Consider the following 15,628-nt stretch of genomic DNA (forward strand, 5'->3'; position numbering starts at 1 on the left):
TACAGTTCAATAATTCGATTAATTAAAAAATATCGCAGAGTCGCTCAGCCGATTTGCGACCGGGCCTGCGCGTCTTCCGCTTCGCGAGAGGCGCAAGGTCTTTGGGGGCGACATCGCCCCCCTTTGAGCGCCTCTGGTTAAAGAGGGCTGGTACATCGGCTGGTACGCAGAGTTAGCTAATAGCTGAAATGCAACCCCACACTCGATGTTGCCGCATCATCTGTGATTATTTGAGTATGAGTATCGAGCGAGCGGTATTGCTCCAAAAGTCCTCCGCACGAGCGAATGCGTTCATTGGTGATTTTTGCGACTTTAGCTACATCGTCACGTGAATCGACCTCGACCGTACTCGTCACTTGTACTCGAGTCTGACATGTAATATGTACTTGATTCCTAAAAATCTTGTTAATGGATGTTAATAAAGAACTCGTGCTGAACAAACTGTTTTGCAAACGAGAGAATTGTCATTTGTGTTCTCGATTGTTCTCTGCTGAGATGCAAGACAATGGCATTCTTTCAACCAGTTTTAAACTAGCTGGGTTTTATCGCGGTTCTCTTTTACTGCCTGCAATTTTTGCGATTGCGAAAAATGTTTCAAAGTATACGAGTGCAATGATTTCAAAAAGTTATAATAATAACTTTATACAAAAGATATAAAGAAGGTAATTGTTTGTTAACTTATCTTGAAAGAATTACAGATTAAGATCTTTAATTATCGATAAGATTACGATCAATTATAAAAGCCGTGAGACGTGCAATAGTCAATATTTAAAAACATATTTCGATATAACATCGCAATATACTAATATTTAATTAAAAACAAATGGTGCGATGACGTCTACCTGCGGATTACTTTCTATTAGCTAATTAATTACGCCATATCAATATCTCTTCCGCTATTTCATTAATATGATGATAACGACATAATAATGCGACTGCCACGTCACGCGACGCCCCGTGACGGTTTTCCGGAAATCTGAAAACGTACAGGTAGGTTCCCCTTCCATTTCATCGTCAGAGATTCGCCATATTTAAAAATAGCTGACGACGAGGAGCGCCATCATGGAGTATTCAGGTATGTTATAATCCCGGCGCGGTGTCATAATGATAATAACAACGCGTTAATTAAACTCGCTGATTTATGCGCCTTTCATATTGTAATTGCTCACCGAACTCGAGTCGAGACGCAGAACGAGCGGGCGCGGGCGAGCAGTTACGGTCTCGGACGATCTCTCGCTCAGAGAGCTGAGATAATGCGAACGAATTAATGAGTCAAGGCGCAATTAATATCGACCACTCGCGCGCGCGCGTGCTTGCCGTCTAGCGGCGAAACCGCAAACGCTGTCTTCAGCCGCGCCGCGGTTTCAGAAAAGAAATGACGTTGTGGGAAATGGAAAGATGAGAGCGGATTTTCGTAATCTTCTACATTATAATCGTAATAGCGCGGGAAGAGTGTTTTTCTCCTTGGCAGAGAGTGCGAGTCTCGCTCGTGCGCAAATTGCGTATTCTCTTTTCGCTGCTTAATTCAACTCAAGAGTCTCGAATACAATTCGTTACGATTTAACGTCGGCCACGGGGCCGAGGGGGCAGGGGAGAGGAGGAGAAAGGGATGGACGCAAATCGCTTATTTACACCGTGAACGGTGTAATACGCACGCGCTGGAGGCCATATTTAGTTTACCAACCCGTGGGTATAATGTCTTTTTAGGTACGTTAATTAACAGTATTCATTTTGCACAAAGGTTTCTAATTACGCACTGTACGGAGCCATAGACTTAGTGCCGCCTCCGCAATGGAAATGTTATGTCCCTTCTCGCGCCGACGTCTAGAGTTTATGACATTGACGTCAGAGTAGCGTCATCGAAATCAGAGCACTTCCGGGCCGATCTGGAGATCGTCGTCGGTATCAGACTCGGCACAGTCGAGATTCCTTTCCGTCCTTGGCGAGATTCGATACCGTTGGTAGGCAGGCGAGAACCAGGACGAGTCGGCCGCTACATCGCGGGTCAATACTTGTCCGGCCGCTTCAGTTAGCAGTCGCATTAATTAATTATAATTAAGTTTTAGTTGACGCGCGGCTGTAGAGTGGAGCGGGGTAAGCAAGGCAGGTAGCTACGCGACTCGCATTTTGAGCATTACCGATATTATGCAGATTTCACCCCTCCCCTTTCGTCGCCGGGGTGTATACTCCCGTCCGCCCCGCCGACCCGTTTCTGCCACTGCCTCTCTCCTTCATCTTACAATGCCACCCCGACCATCGCGCGCCCGCCACCCCGGCCATCCTCACTCCCTCAAGACACGCTCGCTCCTCGTACCACTTGCCAAGCGAGTCGGAGAATGAATTATTTACTTATTTACGGTACGGTACGTAAACGGAACTAGCGAGCGGCTCGTTACTTAACTATAGACGCCCGAATTAAAATATCAAGATTCTTAAATGACGCGAAAAAAGATTGATGGAATAGATCATAAATCCGGCCTGTGATTTTTCACGTAATAAATCCTAAGAGGATAGAGTTCAAAAAACGTCGATGATCATTATTTTGTTACAACTTGTTCAAACTATTCGTTTTAAAACGCTCTTTTCATATGAATGTTTCGCGCTTACGGATGTATTTCGATAAACTTTCTTTTACGAAGAAGAAGAATTGTTGTGACCAATCGAGCGTGGAAGAGCGTGAAAAGAAATAAGACGCCTACCTACGACCACGATTTCCGTCTTTCGCGAATGCTTTTGGCAAGGGGCTGAAACGACGTCAGACGTAGTCCCGGGCGGCGGCAACTGCACGTCGCCGTAAGAAGCTGTTAATCTTCGGTAATAAACTGTATTTTCATTATAATACGGCATGAATATGCAACGGCGATAATGGCCTTAATATCCCGGCATGCATCTTCCTGTGCTTTACGAGCTGAGCCTCCTCTGCCGGAATTTGAGGCGTACTCACAGTGGATTTTGCGACGACGTTACTGCCGCCGCTACTGCCGTCGCTCTCTCAAGGAGATCTCCTCCTAAGCGCAACGCGTATTCGCGATCTCCCTTTTGAGGCTGCGAACGAATCGTATCGTTTCGTCAGTTATTCAAATACCATTGTTATTTTGTATACGATAACTCGCGATGATCTAGAGTTATTCCGTTCCATTGTTTGAAGCAGCTTTGTAACGAATATTTTTGACACTTATGCCGTTATATTAGGACTCTAGATGAGACATTTTCTTTTACGAAAATGTTTATTGACCTAACACACTTGTAAAACTGTTGAGTCTTTTCTGGAGCTTCTCTTAATTAAAACTAGCTCACTTTAAATAGAACCTAATAATACATACACAGAATCGAGAATGTTATGTCTGCGAAAGTAATTTTATACCTCCTTCGATATAGAAATAAAAGATTTTGCTCGATCGAAAATCCGAGTTTGTAATGGGCGCGATACGTTACGCATCGTCGTTAATGCGAGCCGACTTAATGTAAGCAGCGAGCGAAGGAATAATAGCGGCCTAGCCTACGGACATTCATTTATCTTAGTTTATTGCTAACTGCGAGGAAACAAACACCGTTGGAATACACAACGACGTGCCATTAACCTCTCGGTCGCTTTACCAACCTGGACTTAACGGTATGCCGTACACTTTTGCCGTATACTTTGCTCGCCCTCGTTCGATGACGACTGAACGATAGATCGTTATTAACGTTGCTGTTCCTCGTCACTACTTGCGGTCGGGTCGCACGATATTCTGATTGTCTTAATCCTTTAGAGTGAACGGGACAGGAAACGAGACCAAACATTTACTTTCGTTATTCTCTCGTATTTATCTGAATGAAATGAATCGAACTTAAAAGAGTCTGCTATAGTTTGCGTAGAATATGGCAAACATAAGCCCGATTGTGCCGATAGTCGTCGCTTTACTTGATCCATATTGAAACTTGTGAATAGAATACTTTGATATATTAATCAAGATATCTTCCTCCGTTTTTTGTCTATTAAAAAATTAGTGTTTAAATTTCTTTGCTTTCAATCATACGACCATGTCAATTAGTTCTCTGCTCTCTTTCTGCTTCATTCCTTTAAAGCTTTATAACTCTATATTTTTTTCCTTATTATCTCTTTGTTGCTTTGTTCATTCATATTAAATATTTAATATTCTAATTTCATAATCAATAACGCAAGAGTTTCTGTTAATTTTTTCATTATTCTCTCACTTGTCATATTTACTTGCGCGTTATTTAGACTTCGAGATTTATATGTAATAATACGGAACTCTCTATTTCGATAAGAGTTTGGTCAGCATAATAAAGAAGAAAAGATACGGAGGATACATGCGGGAAGAGGCAAGAGATTCCGTAGGATATCTCCGACGGAAAACCGAGACGAAATCGGACACCGATCGACCAAACTGCGCGTAATTAGCGTATCCTCGTAGCATGGACCAAGCGTTGTTTTCTAGTGAAACAAATTAGACCGTCGTGTCGCACGAACGAATAAATTTAGAGAATGTTTCGCACCGAACGAAAAAAAAAGAAAAAAAGGACGAGGGAAACGAGCACGGGCGAGAGTAGGTGGATGTTGGAGGAAAAAAATTCGAGAGGGTAAAAATGTTTCTGGCATGGCGTATAATGGACGCATTGCGCGCGAATATAATGAGATTTTACAGTGCAATTCACATAAAGCATCGGAAACAACAAAAGGCCAGAATGGAGGGGAGAAGCGCGATAAAAATGCCTGCGTCTAAACACATTATTTCTACCCCACCCTCGCATGTATGCGTTCACCACACGACGCTCCCGATCTCCGTCCGGACCGTCGATTCTCGCTGCCTATTATCATTCCACGGATTATTTTTCGCTACTTTGAAGAGAGAGAGAGAGAAGTTATCTTAATTACGCGAAAATACGGCAATTCTTAAATGAACAATATATCGATACTAATTCAAAGAAGACGTCGACATAAATTGATCACAGTAACGTCGCGTGAATTTAATCAGCGTTTTATCATCGATCAAGACTTCTTCAAAGTACTATAATTTCATTTATCTGTTTCTATTCTTTTTTCTCATTTTAAAACATTTTCGGTCCTTCGACCCTGAATAGCCTTTGAGCATTGTTGAACGTTAGCTTGAAAGCGAGCGAACAAACTGAACTAGGAAGGGAGAGAAGGATGGCGAAAGAAAATCGAGGTGTGAGAGGGAAAAATGGAAAGAGAGAGAGAGAGAGAGAGAGAGAGAGAGAAAGGGGGGAGGGAGAATATAGTAAGGGGAGGGAGGGATATAGAGGCAATCGCAGCAGCGAGGGAGGCGGAAGGAGACAAAAAAATTGGAGGGTGCGTTTCGTCGCGCCGATAAATTTTGAATGCACCTACACCGCCGTCGGGAGAATTAGTAGCCTGTTGGTAATGATCAAAAAAAATTATAAACAAAAGATTCCACGGATGGTGAGCCTTTTTCGTGGATCAGCGAGGCAAGCGGAGCGCTTGCGAAAAGCTTTGACAGTTCCCGACCTGGCGCTCTCATTGCCGGCCAAACCTACGACGCTATATTTAAAAATCGGCGCGCTCTCCCGGAAACTTTCACTACAAAGGGAAGGGGCCAACCGTTTACATCGGGTTTATTAAAATCGCTCGCGGACAAACTATAGTACACACAAGTATACCCGTACGTCATAGTTATAGGGCTAGACTAGCAATTCGACTTCTACGTCTACATTTTTATTTTGTAACAAAAGCAACAGCTTCTTCGATCGCGTCCAAAATTATTCGCGAATGCATCTGCGGATGAACGTTCTTTGTCTTTCTCCCGTCGCGTTGGATTCGCACGACTACACGTTGACGCAGCGTATTCGTCAATATCATTTATTACGAGAGAACAATACAGCCACCGCCAATTCGCGTGCCTGACACACTATAAAGGATTGCAGCAACAGCAGCAACCGTCCGCACGCGCGACTCGACACTTTCAAACAGTTGCGCAATAATGGGCCCGCTCTTTAATAATGCGTGCGTTACGAGAATTCGTAATCAAACCAGATGGCACACAGAGACGCGCGCGTCAACATCGGTCAGGCGTGGGCGGTGTGGGAGAGAGAGAGAGAGAGAGAGAGAGAGAGAGAGAGAGAGAGAGAGAGAGAGAGAAAGAGGGAAAAAAATGATACGCTATCGTACTGACAAAATCATTGATATAACGGGCAGCCTCGCTCCCCATACAAGCACCAGATTTAAACGCGAGTTCCACTGATGCGAGTCACTGATGCGCCCACCCTGACGGCGTGCTACGAGGAGATTCATTATTTTTAATTAAACAAAATAATAATACGCTTATTAATTGATTAATTAAACATCACGCGCGCATTATGCTCCTCCATCAATGACGCCGTCATTTAATCTACCTTTCGAACCGTTGTCTGCCAGATGCTTGTATACTTTTTTATACTCTCGCAGTTTTATTTATACCTACATGTTGATAGAGAAATGTCGAGAAAAGAAACGAAAAACTATTATTATAAATAGTACAATAACGATTTGACATAGCATATGTATATACCACGTGTCTATTAAAATTTTTTTCTTTTGAAAAGAACTCTCTTATCTCCATTTGAAGCTCACCCTGCTCACAACGCAAGGCTGTGATTTCTCTTAATAATAACAACTGATATAATTAAATACGGCATATAGACATAACGAACAAGTGTGCTACATAATGGTCTATAAATGAAATCTCAGCATTAATTTATTCTCTTCTATCTTCCTCTTCTATTTAATTCATAATTAAGTAAAATGTTGAGTGGCAAACATTTTACTCGCGAGCAAAAATTTGAATTGTGTTATTGTGATTCTCAAGAAAAATCGCGGTCAAAGATCAACGGCAGTTCTTGAACATAAATGTACGTAATGCAGTCTCGCAACGAGCGGATGCGCGTAAGCGCGACACGCGCAAAGTGCATAAACTTCCTGGCGCAAAAGCGAAGCTAGAAAACCGTGCAAGTTGCGGTGGCGAATGCGATATAAAACGCCTTTGTCTTGCAAAAACCCGCAGACGTATATCATGCGAGCCCAGGCCGCGGGCATTGTTTTACTCTCGCATAATTACTGCGAGTCACGTTTTAAAGTTGAATTTCACCTAAATAAAGCTTAATATTATTATCGCGGTCGCAGTCGAGGCGGTACTGCCATTATGAGCCGGTTACACTCTCAAATATCGTTATACCGCATGATCGTTTTCGCGATATTAAGTGCGGTACCGGGTTTTTCTAGTGTTTTTCGTGCGGTGTCGACCACGACCGGCGTTAATTAGATGCAAGGTGTGGACGTACCTCGCCCTGGGCTACCACGTGCTTTTGACGTTAACTTCGTGATGCCTTTGCTCGTTAACGACGATGATGTATGTTGGAACCGTTTAAAACTCTGCTGAAACGTCGCACGTTCCCTCTGTAAAGCGTGGTTCGAAAATATTTCGGACTTGCAACGAGAAATTTAACGAGCGGTTTTATCGCACTCTAAAATATTTTCTTAACATCCTCGAATATTGTGTGGCAAAAGAAATATTATAAAAACAAAATTTGATAAAATAAAGTAATGTTTAATGTTCCAAATACTATGGCCTTTTTTCACAAAGATAGAAATATTAATCAGTGGTAGTAAAAAAATAATTAATATTAACATTTTAAACTTTCGATTAGATCATTTAATTATTAATATATATATATATATATATATATATACATATATATATATATTAATCTTTAAATCTCTGAGAGAGAAAGGTAACAATTTTTCATCTCGTATCCGAAACTACTCGCACAGCTATCGACAAAGTCTCCAGGTGTGGAGGAATCACGCGGAAAAATGACACCATTCTCTGGCTTGTAAAATAAATCCGCGGACATTAAAAAATCCATCCGCCGCGTATTTCCATGAGTATCATCGAACGGCGCTGGCATACTCAATTTCCCGCCTTGTGTTCGATACTACATTTCGCTTCCCCGCAAGAGGCGACATATTCGTACATCACGCCCGAAATAAACGTCAGTTATCGACAATGATTCAATGTTATATGCGCGGACTCGTTTTTATGTACCTTTTCACGTCATTGGCGGCTGTAACGCGCGATAGCGCCATAATTTCGCATTACACGTTTAACGCGTGAAACGTCGAAACAAAAAAAAAAAGGAAAAAAAAGAAAAATTAGACACCGGCTCGTTCATAGACATGGTCGCGGCAAATTTGTTTATCGGCATGCGAGAACGGCGGGGCATTAATACACGGGGCGTCACAGCGATAACCATTCTCAATATCCATAATTATTATCAGCGGCGGGCGATGTTGGCAGCGGGCGCACCACGTGACTCGTTCACGTCGAAATAAAATGACAACGTTCATTTGCAAATGCGCGAAAGTGCATTATTTTTATTGAGTTTGTTAGTGGTCGTTTCTGTCGGTGTGGACCGGCTATACTCGTTTACGTGGATTTGTGTGCGAGCACACACACGTGCGTTAGCTTCGTCGGACGGTGGAAATGTATGACCGACTAAAGGGGGTTGCAATGGTTTCATCGAGGGAATACGAGCGCCGATAGATCTCTTTTTCGATTCGCGGTAGAAAAATTACGTCGATATCTGGCAACAATACGATACTGTCGGCCGGATCGAAATGCGATGTAACGTCCTCGGAACTCGGAACTCGAATTTCAATAAGAAGACCTTTATTGGCAACGAAAGCATCGTTTGTATGTATTTCGTTCAAACATTTTTCGAGACCGCTGATGAACGCGATGAAGAACGGCGAGATGCGTTACAAAAATAAACGGAAACGTTATTATAAAAAATATGGCAAATAATCCGAGATAAAGTTACGGGCATACGTGACGTTAATTGACTTGGGAATATAAATATCGCATATAATTTTGCAGTAACGCAATATTTACCGATATAATAATTACGGATAATAAGTAACAATTTCCGCTTCTCGCAACGGCAAATAAAACATCCATCCCATACACCCCTCTATTATTTTTCGCCATCCTCGCCGTTCAAATCGCTAATTGAACTCGTCTCGTTACAACTTTCTCGTGGCACAATCCAATAATGCAACATCCATTTCTGTAACGCTAATCACGGCAATTTTACCCGGCAATGGGCGAGATCGTCGTATCTGCAGTTTCTCAATGTAATTAAAAATTCGCGCAATCGCCACATCCTCCGCTAATTCTCATATCATATATAGAGGTAATGTACAAAGAGTGAAAAGAAATTCAAAGAAGAATAAGTCTATAAACAATTCCGATGTATTTTCACGATAATAAAAACTATTGTAAAGTTAAACTGTTTAAGCAACTGTTAAACAACTGTCTCAATTACCGTCTCAAGACCTGCGTACATGCAGTTTCTCAAGTATAGATTAAAATTATCGATAATAAGGGCGTGAGAGCGTGCGAAGAAATATACGAGAAAGGTGCAAAAAAAGGCGGTGGCGACGGCGACAAATTGAAAATCAGCGCGGCCGATCACTTTTCGACCGCGGTATGCAAATGGGGCACGCGATAACGCGCCGACGATTATACCTGGCACGCGTGCAACCAAACCGACGTCCGTGGAAAAAAAGAGCTGCAAGGAGACAAAAAGTATAGGCATATGGAAGGGCGATGGCGGGTAGTGGACTGTCGGTAGTGGAAAAAAGTCGCGGACGGCGAACGTTGTAAAAATCCAAAGGGGGGAGACCCCCGCCAATCGGGCGCATTGTGTCCACCCGGCGAACAATACCGTCGCTGCTCGAGCGACTGACGCATTTTCGCGCGAATTGGGCGGTATTGTTGGATTTTTCAAATTGTATTTTTAGCCGGTGCCGGTGTCGACGCGAGGACAAAAATTGCCTGTCGTCGGGCGCGTCCTTCGCGTACCTACACCGCCCCCTTCATCACCCCCTTTCGTTCTACAGCCGTCCGATACCTTTTTTTTCGGGCGTGCTCGACTGCGGATCGTCGCTTGCGGCCATTGCGAATAAAGCAATGTTCTTTCGAAACACGAGATGCAACTTGCAATGTTATGGACAATCAACGCTCATGTATTGTTCATGTTTGCGGTGAGAAGACGTGGAAGTTGAAATAAAAAGCAATGAGATGATAGCATTATTTTTTACTTTTCATATTGGAGATGTAATGTTTCTTTTGGTTTTTTCTTATAGTTTTTTTTTTTTTTTTTTTTTTTTGTTTTCAAAAGATATATGCAATTTGTCTTGTAATCAGCAGCGCACATGGATCGATTTATATACGTGAAAAATCTTTCACAGATAAGTACAACTATTTTAAAACGTAATAATTTGAACAAACTAATATCTAATTTGAGACATATAATAGTAAAAAAATAACGTTAAACAAATATATTAGATTTATATTAGGCATTTTCTCTTTTTCTTCGACGTATTATAGATAAAGTCTTGAGCAACTTGAGAAGGTGCGATCAAGGAGTTTTGTAGTAAATGCAGCCATCCAAATGCTTCAGCGATTTCGCGAAAGGGAGGCAACCTTCCTCGACAAGGAAAGTACCGCTTGTCTGGTTGAGTGACAATCAAAGGCTACAACAGTGCGCACCCTCGTTCCTCGATACAAGGAGCCGAGGTACAGTCGCTTGTCTGCAGCGGGCATTCCTAGTACAGTAATCTTATTAAATTTACATATTAATCAACGGATTTTAATTATCCCCAACCCCCGCTGAGCCACGGCGAAGGAAAGGGAGAGCCGAGAGCGGAGGAGAAGAACGACGATGGAAGAGAGACGATAGCAAGACAGAGAGAGATAGAGGCAGCGAATGGAACGAGGTGGATCGGCAAAGTGCGGTCGAGCGAGAGAGAGGCATATAGTCGTAGAGTAGAGAATGAAAGAGAAGAGAGGGAGAAACAGAGACGGGATGAGAAGAGATAGATAGATATAGAGAGAGAGAGAGAGAGAGAGAGAGAGAGAGAGAGAGAGAGAGAGAGAGCTCCACCCTTGCGCGGCGGTGGCGGTAGCGGTGGCGGAGACCGAGCCAGCTCTCGTAATTTACATTAATCCAATAATTGCATGGAGGTTTCCTAATTAGAAATTCAAATGAGGTGGTGGCAGGCAGGCACAGGCGGGCAGGGCTTCCAACTCAGCAGTGGGAGAACACCATCGCCACCGAGCAAAGTCCGTGCACATCGGGCGATCGTACGTCGGCTGGCCCTGGCCTAACACGAGTCCGAGTAATGCCAGGGTGGGCGTCAAAAGCTACCAGAATCCTCGAAATTTGGATCGCCTTGCTCGTGTAACCTATACCTATATCCAACTACGGTCACACATCAAACAGCGAGCAAAAGGGCGAGAGCACACCTACGTTACTACTTATACTTGGTCAGGAAACATCGAAGTAATATCTCCGTGAAAATTTGATTTAATATGAATATATTTCGTTACTTTCCATTTTCCGCCGCACAACAAAACGTTTTTCCCATATGTAACACTAATGTTGTTACTCAAATTTTAATCATTATGCAAAAAGCTATCGGATTGTCTATCGGAGTGCAATCGCGTAAAACATATGTATATTTAACGATATCTATATTATACAAAAGTAACGATCGGTGTAAATGAAGCTTTGAAAGAATTTAAAACGTATTCTCTTGCGAAGATTCAAGCCGGTCACCGAGCGAGAGCAATTTCAGCGCAATATAACGTTGTCCATTGGTACATCCCGGTGCGTGTGGTCCTTTTGTTGTCCCCGGAGGGTTCCCTCGGCAAACGTAACACGTCCCTAATATCGTCACAGGTCCGTCCCTCAATCGTCACCCAGGGCATATCGTGGCACACGGTTGAACCTGTCCCTGATAGTCCCAACGTGCTCGATTAACGAAGGTGTCAACCTATGAGCTGACGCGTATCATTTTCACGAGCCGTCTAGAGCTTCAACCGCGAAAGAGTGTGCGGCTTTGGAAGCGCTCTCCAAGGAGAGTATTCATGGATTAATGAATAAATATTTATCCAGAAAGAGAGAGCGTTCTTTTTTTTTATTCGTAAATTTCAATTACATTTTGTAGCAATCAAAAAATCTCATAAAAATTCTAAAGATAATTATTATTTACAAGCAAATTTGATAAAAAAATTAATATAAAATCTTTAAATTTTTCAAAGTTATTAATAAAATTTACTCTATATAGTATATATAAATATTGAAAAGTAGAAAATTAAAAATTAATTAAGTGAATCGATTGAATAATTAAATCGAATTATTTATTTTTGCTTAAAATAAATTCGACATTTTGTGCGTGTGTATGTGTGTGTATTAGACGCATATTAATTATTTTATCATTTGAGTTTTTCTCATTTCACCAATAGCAATACAGTTTCTATCTTCTAAAAGCGTTTCCCGCTCTTACGATCTTCGTTAGAATTTCAGGTCATCGACAAAATCGTCGACTATTCCTGCTGCAGCAGGTCAACCGAGTTTCGTCGAAGGAACTCCGCGTGCAATTATGATAATGGCGACCGTAGTCGAAGCACCTAACCCGGGCTAACTCCGTACGTTAGTTCTGGTAGTTCAGATATCGTCTGTGTTTAAACAGCTAGGCGGTGCTGCGGCAACCGTCGTCGCGAAAGGGGTGAGATCGAGGAGGAGAACGGGGGTTAGCTAGGAATGGTGGGGAGAGGGGCGAATCTGGATGGCAGAGTATGAGGCTACGACGGCAAATCTACATAATATAACCAACTATTGTTCAAATAGACGGCGCTCCGCAGATTCAATTACCATTGTGATACAATTAATGTTGGGAATTTCATCAATTCGAGTGCCGGGCACGGCTCTTACATATGCATAGGAGAATCGAACGTGGCGCGGATCTCGCAGTCGAAGAAAGTCGATGACAAATATTATACGAGCTGGCTGCTGCCTAATCAGATCTAGAGCGATCCCTATACCGTGAAGAATGTCGCGATATGCTAACAATAAAAAATGAATAGTCTTGACATTTGCATCGTGCGTGATATGCATATATTAAAAAAATAAAGATATATAAATATATTATTGGAGAATATAAATATGTATATTAGAAAATATATAGCACAGGTGTGTCCTATTTTTTACTAATAGTGTTGCAATAATTATGTCAGGTAAGGGTAAAGCAATCTAAATGTTTCTCTAATTTATCGCTCGGAAATCACGTTAAAATTCTTCTCCACGTGGCTCGATCAAATGCAGGTGAACAAATTAGTTAACAATTTTCACGGATCGGGCAACAATTTTGTCGCGTCCACAGAACGCAGAATCAGCGCGCGCGATGGGCGGCGCGTCACGTATTAATCGCCGATATCGTTTGTCGAATTAAGCAGTATATCGAAAGCTTTCAAAATTAAACGCGTGCGACAAACCGCGGTGAATACAGGACCCATCATGCTGGCATGAGAGCCACTGGCTCGCGTGCGGCGATCCATATAAATTCTAATTCCGCAATCAGCGGCATCCAAGATAGTTCTAGGCCGATCCTAGCCCACTAATTCCAACTACCTCTACCCGCGCCCTACCTTCTTATATTTACCCGACAGTTCATAATAGCCATAATCAACGGTTATACCAATCCCACGATAATAATTACCGAACCTGAAACTTTCACTGGTGTGCAACCGGCCACTGTGTCTCGTGCGGATAATTCCCCGCACATGCGTTGCCGCCCTCGTAGTGATTAAATTTCCTTTCTCCGCACGAGGGAAGGAGGGAGAGAGGAGGGGGAGAAGAGATAGATCCGAAAACGGCCTACCGAGAAAATTTGCAGCGCCAAGATCGACTCTGATTTGAATCGCGGCACTGATTTGGATCGCAGCCACACACTGTATTATTCATACGTCGGCAAAATGCGTGACCGCAAAGTATACAACTGGTAATAAGTCAAGGCGGGCGAGGGTCGTTAATAATATCACTCAGATAACGAGCTCGTAAATAAGCGCGCGAATATGTATAGCACGGTCATGCATTCTTAACTTTCTCAAATTGGCCCCTGTTGTTGTCGTCGGCCGGATCAAAATCAACTCGATCGTGACGTTGCAACAATCTAATTTCCTCCTTCCTTCGTCATATCGATCTTGGCGATAATTCACTTGCACATGCGCGTGACAAATAAAAGCGATCTCCTTGACGGGATCTACAAAATGTTTGCCGCGAATAATCGTCCGCTGATCTGCACCGTTAATGTGCGTCGTTATCTACGATCGTTATGACGATCGATAATCAAATAGCTACATCAAATTGGAATACGTAAGTTTACGAAATGATTTACGCGTGTGCGCGCGCGAATCCTTTCCGATGGAAGGACCTTGAATTATCGAAAATAGCTTGGGTCGATCCAAGTCGAAGCCAGGCAAGTTTGCCATGGCTAAGGCGGGTAGTAGGAGGTCGGGGGAGCAATTTTCGTCGGTCCCTTCAACGCTCCGCGCCCTTCTCGTCTCCTAGAATAATCGATCGTATAATTATCGTGATGTACCTGCTAATGCCGCGAAAATCAGCCCCTCGCAGCGTCCGCCGAGCAGACGGCGGGTTAAGCGTCGGTAGTAGGAGCACATGGTAATTATATCACCGCCTAATGGATATAGTTAATTGCTAATTATGAGGCCTGCCGAATGATCGATAGTACCGTGAGGCATCGCGGCCCCTGATCGTTCGTTGGAAACGACAGGATGATAGCGAGAGATTGCCAAGAGTGTCATTCAGACCAATGCCGAACGACCTCGACTCCACTCTCATCCTTAGCCAGTCAAAATTCCCGTTAATCCCGTTCATTAAAGATCGCGTACAGTTGTCAGTTGACAGATTCCTTCCGTCGTCAAATTTCCTTCCTTAGTGTTTAATCGTCGAAATGATAAATCATGTAATCTTTTCATATATTTTGTGCTTTCTTACATAAATTTCTACATAATTACATACAGATTTTAGAATAAACGATTAATAAAAATACTCAGAATTAGAATATGAAGATAGAAAATTTTCTTTGTAAAAGAAGAAAAACGTAATCTCAAGATAAAGATAGTCATAGAATAAATATAAATTGGTATTCACGGTATTTCCAAGTATCAGGGCTCTCTTATGGCCCAATTATTCTTTATCAGAAAACAATCGTAATCATTTTTACACTGAATCGAAAATGAGGGATCTAAAGACACGATCGTTCTTAAGTTTGCGACACGCGAATAGTTTTGGCGGCAGGTACTGGGGTTCCGCCGAATGTTGCTGGTGACACGATATCGCACACACATGTACATAATCACACACATACACATCATTCTATCTCTCTCCCTCTCCCTTCCTTTATCGTGTTTCTTTGAAAGGTTTCTCCGCTTGATACGCGATAATTAGATATCGTGCAGGCGAGAAATTAAAAGTGAAACACATAGCTGCGCGCCTGTGTCTTTAAGGCGTCTCGTTTCGCAGAATCGCGTGCGCGGACTGCAAAGTAAGCCGCCGCAACGCCGACTATGTGCAAACGTCAAAGAGCGGAATAATGTTAGCCCGTTCTAAGAGGGACTTTATTAGATCGCTCCGCAGTCACGCCGTTCACGTAAAATCTCGGCGTAAAATGTCACGTGCGCGCCTATTCGAGCCGCTTTTGCCGGCAGGTGAAGAGATCACTGAAAAGGGTCGACGAAAGCCA

General features: G+C 42.8%; 1 protein-coding gene across 4 annotated transcripts in view; it reads right to left on the minus strand.

The window, feature by feature from the left end:
• The window catches only part of Pdm3 (POU-domain protein pdm3), a 114,365-nt gene that overhangs the window by 22,804 nt on the left and 75,933 nt on the right, over positions 1–15,628 (minus strand). The window lies entirely within an intron of this gene.

This window comes from Anoplolepis gracilipes, chromosome 1 (assembly GCF_047496725.1).
Source record: "Anoplolepis gracilipes chromosome 1, ASM4749672v1, whole genome shotgun sequence".
NCBI classification, from domain to species: Eukaryota; Metazoa; Arthropoda; class Insecta; order Hymenoptera; family Formicidae; genus Anoplolepis; species Anoplolepis gracilipes.